The sequence below is a fragment of the Nerophis ophidion genome, linkage group LG03, assembly GCF_033978795.1.
Source record: "Nerophis ophidion isolate RoL-2023_Sa linkage group LG03, RoL_Noph_v1.0, whole genome shotgun sequence".
Classification (NCBI taxonomy): Eukaryota; Metazoa; Chordata; class Actinopteri; order Syngnathiformes; family Syngnathidae; genus Nerophis; species Nerophis ophidion.
This window is the reverse complement of record NC_084613.1, coordinates 65,741,026-65,751,969: the sequence shown is the minus strand read 5'-3', so window position 1 is coordinate 65,751,969 and position 10,944 is coordinate 65,741,026.

The window sequence follows — 10,944 nt, the reverse complement described above, 5'->3', positions numbered from 1 at the left end:
CCACCTGGACAACTATATTGGAGGGGTGCATTTAAGGCACTACTTTTAGCATTCTCTACAACCTGTTGTCACGTCCGCTTTTCCTCCATACTAACAGTGTGTCACATAATATTTGTGGCTTTTACACACACGCACACACACACACGCACAAGTGAATGCAAAGCATACTTAGTCAACATCCATACAGGTCACTCTGAGGGTGGCCGTATAAACAACTTTAGCACTGTTACAAATATGCGCCACACTGTGAACCCACACCAAACAAGAATGGCAAACACATTTCGGGTGAACATCCGCACCGTAACACAACAGAACAAATACCCAGAACCCTTTGCAGCACTAACTCTTCCGGGAAACTTCCAGCAAACTGACCAATAATTAACGTTTTATTCATGCATTTTCTCTTGCTACTTCGAGGCTTGAATGTTTGGTTCATTCATTATTGTTATTTTATTTTCAAATTTATTATTAGCCTGTGGAAAAAAATATATATTTACCTCAGAAGATTGCAAATAGAAAAAAAGGCATAACATTTTTATTTAAATTTTATTTGATATGCCATTGATATTTTTTTAATTTTTATTATTATTGTTTGAAACTGGATTTTGCATGTCACTAAAGTTATATAAGCCTTGCTTGTTCAGTATTTAATGCAAAACTTGTTTGGGTCCCTATTAAAAGGTTAATTTGTTCAACCTTGGCCCGCAGCTTTGTTCCGTTTAAAAATTTGGCCCACTCTGTATTTGAGTTTGACACCCCTGATATAGAACATGCTATACGTTTACCAAACAATCTGTCACTCCTAATCGATAAATCCCATGAAATCTTACACGACCAGTCTCTTACGTGAATGAGCTAAATAATATTATTTGATATTTTACGGTAATGTGATCTCACACATAAGTCGCTCCTGAGTATAAGTCGCACCCCTGGCCAAACTATGAAAAAAAACGAGACTTATAGTTGAAAAAATACGGTAATAGTAGTAACAAGATACATGCAGCTCAGCTACGTATCTTAACTACATTTGACTTTAGCTTAGCTACTTTTTTTAACAACTAACTTGTCCTGTAGCTTAGCTACTTTTAGACCCATGTAGCTTACATCAAAACTACAAGCTACAAAGAGAGAAAATTGACTGCGAATCCAGGCCAAAAGAATATGAAGAAAATCCAATGACCTGGATGAATGAGAACATCTATACATAACGAGAAAATCTGTGATGATTGGTTGGTGTTCGTATGACGAGTCACAATTGATATTAGGGCGATACATTATGGACAGGACAATCAGAGGCAAGATAAGGCGGGTGATCGATACCAAGAAACAAAATCATAACAGACGAGTGAGTCGGATGGGTCCTCTGCATTTGACCCATCACCTTGATCACCCCCTGGGAGGTGAGGGGAGCAGTGGGCAGCAGCGGTGCGCGCCCGGGAATCATTTATGGTGATTTAACCCCCTTTTCCAACCCTAGATGCTGAGTGCAAGGCAGGGAGGCAATGGGTCCAATTTTTGGTCTTTGGTATGACTCGGCTGGGGTTTTGAACTCCCAACCTACCGAGCCTTTGAATAGACCCTCTTTTTAGACCAGATGATCTGCCGTTTGTTTTCTTTTCTGCCCCCCTCTCCCTTTTGGAAGTGGGGCACAGGTCCGGTTGCCATGGATGAAGTGCTGGCTGTCCAGAGTCAGGACCTGGGGTGGACCGCTTATCTGTGCATCGGTTGGGGACATCTCTGCGCTGCTGACCCGTCTCCGCTCGGGATGGTCTCCTGCTGGCCCCACCATGAATTGGACTCTCACTATAATGTTATATCCCCTATGAACTGGACTTTCACAATATTATGTTAGACCCACTCAACGTCCATTGCATCCGTTGTCCCCTACAGAAAGGGGTCACCCACATCTGCGGTCCTCTCCAAGGTTTCTCATAGTCATTCATATTGACATCCCACTGGGTCGTGAGTTTTTCCTTGCCCTTATGTGGGCTCTGAACCGAGGATGTCGTTGTGGCTAGTGCAGCCCTTTGAGACACTTGTCATTTAGGGCTATATAAATAAATATCGGTTGATTGATTTTATAATGTTATAGCTTCTATATGACTTAAGGTGCTGATTAAAACAAATTGTTTGTGTCATTACAAATATTTTTTAATGATATTCATTTTTTCACATAGAATATATATTACAAACATCTAAAAAAAATGATGGTGAAATGCATTTTTTGCGTTTTAAACACAGTACTGCAACTTCCCTCCCATGCATCTTCAGCAGTTTAAAAAACGGGGAATAAAATGGTGTCTGCATGGCTGCTACCAGACTGCCCATTAAATGTGTTAGATGTCTCCTGCTTGTATGGAAACATAGCAAACCATGAGTGTTTCCATGGTGATGCCCCTTGTATAGTTCACGCAAAATCTTTATTTAAATGAGGCGGTCTACACCACTTTACAATTGCACACACAGTCTTAGTAGATGGCACAGAACACGCCCACTAATAGCACACGCTATTTTATAGATTGCACACGCTGTTCAGCGCCTGGTATTGGGATCTTAGTAAATCAGGCCATAAGTTTTTCTTTCCACGCAAGTGCGGCAAACTCTGGCCCGCGGGCCATATTTGGCCCACCGTGTAATTTCATGTGGCCCTTGAGGCAGTATGAAATTAACATTAGAGCTGGCCCGCCAGTTTTATACAGTGGCGGTGCCGCTGTAACACCGCATTCACCACTAATACTCATACTTGCCTTCCCATTTCTACCCGGACGACAATATTGGGGGCGTGCATTAACGGCACTGCCTTTAGCGTCCTCTACAATCTGTCGTCAAGTCCGCTTTTCCTACATAGATATAGCGTGCCATCCAAGTCACATAATATACACGGCTTTTACACACACGCACACAAGTGAATGCAACTCATACTTATTCAACAGCCATACAGGTCACACTGAGGGTGGCCGTATAAACAATTTCATCAATCTTACAAATATGCACCACACTGTGAACCCACACCAAACAAGAATAACAAACACATTTCGGGAGAACATCTGCACCGTAATACAACATGAACACAACAGAACAAATACCCAGAATCCCTTGCAGCACTAACTCTTCCGGGACGTTACAATATAACCCCCCAAGCAATAATTAAGGTTTTACTCATGCACTTTCTCTTGCTACTTCAAGGCTTGAATTTTTGATTAATTTGTTATTGTTATTTTATTAGCAAATTTATTATTAGCCTGTGGAAAAAGTTTATTTTGATATTTACCTCAACGGGCTGCAAATAGAAAAGAGGCATTCAATTTTTATTTACATTTTATTTGATATGCCATTGATATTTTTGATGATTTTTATTTAAAACTCGATTTTACATGTCACTATAATGTTATATAAGCCTTGCTTGTTCATTTTTCAATGCAAAACTTGTTTGGGTCCCTATTAAAAGGTTAATTTGTTAAGCCTTGGCCCGTGGCTCTGTTCAGTTTTAAATTTTGGCCCACTCTGTATTTGAGTTTGACACCCCTGTTTTAACGTCTTAAAAATCATTGCAATATCCATAGTGGGTGTGTTGATATGGTTTTATGCAATCAACCAGCTGCATGCAGTGAATGTAGTCGTACCCTCCAGAGTGCTGTTTTACTCTTTACTGTTCTGTAGCTCCCTGTTAATTGTGCCATCTTCCAGACGGTGCCAGCTGGAGATCACCAATGATCACAGGTTGCCATCATCAACTTGTTTTTAAGCCCCATGAACTCTAAAGGTTCAGATGTCTAACACGGAACACAGTAGGACTCTTGGAAAAAAGTTGCTTTTAACAACATATTAAAGATGGAATTATTCACTTTTTTTTTTTTGGAAGCCACATTGCTCCAAGGGGTACATAGGCATCGAAACTTGGCCGGCCTCGCAAGTGGGAGGAATGAGCTTCTTTAAACCTCCGGCCAGGTTCTGCCTGGAACAAGGCAATCTCCTTCGCTCACAGAGCCTGCATTTTTAATGAGAACATCTGCTCCGGTGGCCCTCTGGTGGAAGCGAGGCTTGCTTAATCACACAGCCGAGCCCCTTAAGTCCCTCGCAGCGGGATTTGCCGGACCCCGTGATGAGACGGAGCCGGCCTCTCGGAGTACGGGGCCGATGGAAGGAGAAGAGAGAGGGTATGGAGGATGTGAAATATATTTTAAGATGAGTAAAAAGTCCGCCCAGAGTTCACAGAAGTTGTTTAAAGAAGGAGGACCGAAGCAAGAGAGTACTTAAAGGGGAACATTATCACAATTTCAGAAGGGGTTAAAACCAATAAAAATCTGTTCCCAGTGGCTTATTTTATTTATCGAAGTTTTTTTCAAAATTTTACCCAACATGGAATATCCCGAAAAAAGACTTTAAAGTGCCTGATTTTCGCTATCTGTAAATCCACCGTCCATTTTCCTGTGACGTCACATAGTGATGCCAACATGGCGGATAGCCCAGCAAGATATAGCGACATTAGCTCGGATTCAGACTTAAATTTCCGCGGTTTAAGCGATTTAACAGATTACGCATGTATTGAAACGGATGGTGGAGTATGGAGGTAGATAACGAAAACAAAATTGAAGAAGAAACTGAAGCTATTGACCGAATAGCTATTGAAGCTATTCGGCGATCGCCTTCTAACCAACGATTGAGTGTCGCAGGATATTCATACATCTCTGCGCCATGTCTGTCTTGACATCGCCGGTAAAATGTGCAGACCAAACGAGGTACTTTCGCATGTTTTGACACTGGAGCAACTTAAATCCGTTGATTGGTAAGTGTTTGTTTGGTATTAAATGTGGGTGGAGGGAAACGCTGGATGCAAATATAGCTACAAATGTACATACATTTAGCCTAAATAGCATGTTAGCATCGATTAGCTGGCAGTCATGCCGCGACCAAATATGTCTGATTAGCACATAAGTCAATAACATCAACATAACTCACCTTTGTGATTTTGTTGACTTTATCGTTGGAAATGCATCTGCTGTGAGTGTCGCAGGATATCCATACATCTCTGTGCCATGTTCGCTTAGCATCGCTGGTAAAATGTGCAGACCAAACGAGGTACTTTCGCATCTTTTGACACTGGAGCAACTTAAATCCGTCGATTGGTAAGTGTTTGTTTGGCATTAAATGTGGGTGGACGGAAAGGCTGGATGCAAATATAGCTACAAATGTACATACAGCTAGCCTAAATAGCATGTTAGCATCGGTTAGAATGCCGTGCTAATCGATGCACACTCCACGTACATCAACTTGAATCCGTCCCTGATCGTGTTGTTACACCCTCCGACAACGCACCGACAAGGCATGATGTCTCCAAGGTACGGAAAACAGTCGAAAAAACTGAATATAACAGAGCTGATTTGACTTGGTGTTTGTAATGTGTTTGGGAAAATGGCGGATTGACTACCTATGACTACCGCCGAGAGCGAATAATAGAAAGGCATTTAGTTCGCCAAAATTCACCCATTTAGACTTCGGAAATCGGTTAAAAAAAATATATGGTCTTTTTTCTGCAACATCAAGGTATATATTGATGCTTACATAGGTCTGGTGATAATGTTCCCCTTTAAGAGACTCTTATCTTCAGGTGGTCTGATTTCATCTTCTGGGAAACTGCAACACTTTGTCCTTTGCGAGCTAAAAAAATGACGATGGGTTCTAAAATGTCTTTGTCCAATCAGTCAAGTTTCCCCCCAGGACTTGCAGTCTTCCCAGGCTCGTCTCATCTCTCGCAACCTGCAAAGAAGATAAGAAAAACTCTTGCCATGCAACAGTTAAAAAAAGTCAGCAAAAACTTGGTGAAATGACATGGATGACTTATCTTACTTTTTGAATGTAATGTTTTGTTTTATTTGTGTCTTAAGGGGGAATTGATGCAAACGTGCGTGTTCTTACCGAACTAACACATGGAACATACATATTTTATCAATATAAAAAATATTTATTACGTAACTGTTAGAGCAGTAGCTCTCAAACTTATTTCACCAAGTACCACCTCAGAAAACCCTTGGCTCTCACAGTAATACCATAACGACCAACATTAAAATACAGTAGCGTACTAGGACTAAATATTCATTAAAAACAAGACAGAGGTTTTATTTGACTAAATTATTTGATTTTTTTGGCCACTGTAACATTACACACAGTTTGAACAGCAACACTGTTTTTGAATATAGTTGTATAGAGGAAAAACAGTATCACGATTAATACTGAAACATTGTGAACGTAAACAAGCTCCTTAAAACGGTTTTGTTCCAAGTATTACTTTAATTTGTTTTGCATCTACACCAAAACTTACTTGCAGTCATGTAGATCCTTTTATGGCATGTCTGAGATGTATTTTTTCCTGTTTGGCCATAGTGTCCTGATTTTGCTGGCTGCAAAACAAGTTTACCTTTGGTATCTAATAAAGTAACCTAACCTCCACACAGCACACATGTACTAGCGTTGACAACTTTTATTTAAAAAAAAGCAAACATACAATAATCACATCCTTCTGAAAACAAGCACTAAAATAAAAGTGCAAAAAAAAATGGTTGTGGATTTCCTCATTAGTCAGTGCTTGATATTATTATTATTATTGTTATTATATCATTAACTTAGACTTTAATGGCAGCAACACATTGCAAAAAAGTTGGCACAGGGGCATTTTTACCACTGTGTTACATGGCCTTTCCTTTTAACAAAACTCTTGCTTGATGTACAGCTTAAGTTGTTCAAAAGTCCGGGGTCTCCATTGTGGTATTTGACACTTCATATTGCGCAACACATTTTCAACAGGAGACAGGTCTGGACTACAGGCAGGCCAGTCTAGTACCAGCACTCTTTTTCTACGAAGCCACACTGTTGTAACAGGTGCAGAATGTGGCTTGGCATTGTCTTGCTGAATAAGCTGGGGCGTCCATGAAAAAGACCTTGCTTGGATGACAACATATGTTGCTCCAAAACCTGTATGTTCCTTTCAGCATTAATGTTGCCTTCAAAGATGTGTAAGTTACCCATGCCTTGGGCACTAATACACCCCCATACCATCACAAATGCTGGCTTCTCAACTTTGTGCCTATAAATCATTCAATCAATCAATCAATCAATCGTTTACTTATATAGCCCTAAATCATGAGCGTCTCTAAGTGCTATGTAGGCCACAACGACATCGTCAGCTCAGATCCCACATCAGGGCAAGAAAAAACTCCACCCAATGGGATGACACTGAATAAATGAATAAAAGTCCGGAAGGTTCATTTCCACCTTGGTTCGGATGATACGACGTCCACAGTTTCAAAAAACTATTTGAAATGTGGACTCTTAAGACCACAGAACACTTTTACACTTTGCATCAGTGCATCTTAGATGAGCTCGGGCCCAGCAAAGCCGGCAGCGTTTCTGGGTGTTGTTGATGAATCCCTTTCACTTTGCATAGTCAAGTTTTAACTTGCACTTACATATGAAGCGACAAACTGTAGTTACTAACAGTAGTTTTCTGAAGTGTTCCTGAGCTCATGTGGTGATATCCTTTACATCCTGATGTCGCTTTTTGAAGCAGTACCACCTGAGGGATCGAAGGTCACAGCAGGGATTTCTCCAGATTGTTTGAACCTTTTGATGATATTACAGACCTTACTTATATGGTTAAATCCCTAAATTCCTTGCAATAGATTTTTGAGAAATGTTTTTCTTAAACAGTTCACAATGACCCTCGCCCCATCCTTGTTTGTGAATGACTGAGCATTTCATAGAAGCTGCTTTTATACCCAATCATGGCACCCATCTGTTCTCAATTAACCTGTTCACCTGTGGGCTGTTCCAAATAAGTGTATGATGAGCATTCCTCAACTTTCTCAGTCTTTTTTGACATGTGTGCCAGCTTTTTTGAAACATGTTGCAGGTATCAAGTTCCAAATGAGCTAATATTTGCAAAAAATAACAAAGTTTACCAGTTCAAACGTTAAGTATCTTGTCGTTGCAGTCTATTCAATTGAATACAGGTTCAAAAAGATTTGCAAATCATTGTATTCTGTTTTTTTTTTTACGATTTACACAACGTGCCAACTTCACTAGTCTTGGGTTGTGTATTTTAATCACACAAAAAGTTAGCTTCGTTCCGTGTCGGGGAAATCAAGATGGAGGAGATTCGCCGGAGTTTACAAGAATACCTCTGCCCACCTCATTATGCGGTTAGATCAGCAAGTTGTCCCAACTGCGTTTTGGCGCTGGAATTGAACCAGAAAAACTTGAAGAGGGCAGAAACTTTTCATTCTATGGCAATGGAAAACTGTTCACAGGGCTTGAGATGGTTCATATGGTTCTAACATGTCAGATATGTACTTTGGCACTAAACCATGAACAGAAACATTTCTGTTTTTAACGTCTATTCTCTGATGTTAGTCATTATGAGCCAAGTGTGAGGTGGTACTTGGTGAAAAAGTTTGAGAATCATGATGTAGATGACAACATTAACAAAATTAATTGTGATGCCCATGTCTAGACCCGCATGGGGCACAATCACAGTGAGATACTGTAAGGCTATGTCTAAGTTCAACTGAAAAAAAATATTATTTAGCCTAAGCATTGTGTCAGCCACACTAAAACATTGTGTAAGGTCCCTCTCCTTGGATTGTTTTTTACAAAGGTAAGTGCGCCGTGTATTTCGTGAATCTCCGACCCTTAGCTTTGTATGGACTCATTGATCGTTTTCAAACTGAGTTCGGAGAGAAAGTGAAGTCAGAAAGACCGCGCCCCTCACAGGAAGTGATGTCAAAAAGAACACACCACAGCCAGCTTCATATCAACCGGAACTAACCACTGGAAAGATGGAAGATGCCCGTGTTTCTCCTTCTTCTACATGTACAGACGCTTGTCGAAATCACACATGAATACCTTAAGTGAAGGAAATGCGCGATTGCTGCTATTTCGGATACTACACATCTCGGACGGCAAGAGAACTTTGTAGTGTCCGGGTCAGCTGTGATTCTACTTACCGAAAAACTTTTTCCATTTGTCAAAGGAGAGTCAATGAGAATGCGGGCTCCCGCGGATGTGATAAAAAAGGTAGTGTGCTTTGTATTACCTGGCCGTTGAGTGAAGACTATGGAAAACGGCCAATACTTTTGGACTGGCAAAGCAGACTGTATCAGTTATTGTCCGCCATGTATGTCACGGACTCAACGTCTAGGTCAGTGGTTCGTAACCTTGTTGGAGGTACTAAACACCACCAGTTTCATACGCGCATTCACCGAACTCTTCTTTAGTGAAAAATATATATATATATTTTTTTCAAATTCAAGACAAAGTTGTATGTTTTAGGTAACACTTTAGTATGGGGAACATATTCTAAGTAACAAAGACTTAATTTAGATTTATTTGGACACTAGGGGAACATATTCTAAGTAATAAAGACTTAATTTACAGTTATTTAGTTAGGGTTAGGGTCAGGGTTAGAGGGTTAGCATTCTAATGAGGCCATTCCGAATAAGGCATCAATTAGTACCTAATGACTAGTTAAGAACCAATATGTTACTAATTTGCATGTTAATAAGCAACTAATTAATGGTGAATATGTTCCCAATACTAGAGTGTCACCATATTTTTTTTACTGGTGCATAAAATAAACCGTGCATGAACATCACTTTGTTCAAAAAACAAAACTAAGACAGTGCATGAACTCACAACAAATTACACACCTGCAAATCAATCAGCTGTTGCCGTAACCGTAATTTGCCAACAGGGAGAAGTTTGTATTTACACGAAGAGTCGGGTGTGTTTTGACATCGACCGAACCCCTGAGGTCGACTCACCGAACCCCTAGGGTTCGATCGAACACTGGTTAAGAACCACTGGTCTAGGTAAAGAGAATATAAAGTAATAACAATTGAATGGACAATGAAGATGAAGGCAAAAGAGTGAGTGTCCTGACCAGATATCTAGATCCCTAATTCGATTGATGTAAAATGTTCTTTACAACATTGTTTACTTTCACATGTCCATTAGAGATTGGATTAATTTATGATGGCTTAGGTGTGATTCACTACAATAGGGCCCCGCAGCACACTGGATTCCAGTTAATTGAAATACCACAACACTGGATATTGTTCAGATAAGTTCAATTTAATTTAAGAACTTGCACACAAAGCAACACTGGAGGTGGCTATGACATGCACATTTTCTGCACATGCGTACTAGGTTGTGTTGCGCCGTAGGGGTGGGCAATATCGCAAATTTGGGTATCGATACCGATCCGATACCGATACCGGAAGTGTCGTCATCTGATGGGGGGGGTATCGATACTTTTGAAAAACAAATTTGTACTTTTGCCTTCATTAATTGATTATGATAATAATACGACACAGGACAACGATTTAAGTCAAAAAATAAAATATTTATTCTAAAAGTAGTATCAATAGCAATAAAGTAATGCAAATAAGGTGCAAACAACTACTGAACCTGGCTTGTCGCCTCAAAACACACAAACACTTAAGGTAAATAACAAATCTCTAGTTATTGAACAAAGTTGTAAAAATGAACACAAAACAAAAGAACAGAGAAATTCAAATAAAGTAATAATATCAATTACAATAAAGTAAGTAGTGCAAATAAGGTGAAAACAAATACTGAACTTGGCTAGTCGCCTCACAACACACAAGAACTTAAGTAAAAAAGAAAACACGAGTTATTAAACAGTTGTAAAAATTAACACAAAACAAAAGAACTGAGAAATTCTTATCGTTATTTTAGTGCAATAAAATACTTTACAGTTTACAACCAAGACATTAAGTCGCACTGGAAACGCACGCGTGTGTGTGTGCGTGTGTGTCCAAGTGAACCTCCGGAGCGAATAATACTGATGTGTGTGCGCGAACGCACCAAGCGTCATGTTAATTGTATTTATTTTATTTTATTTTGGGTTGAAGATGAATTTTTAAAGTG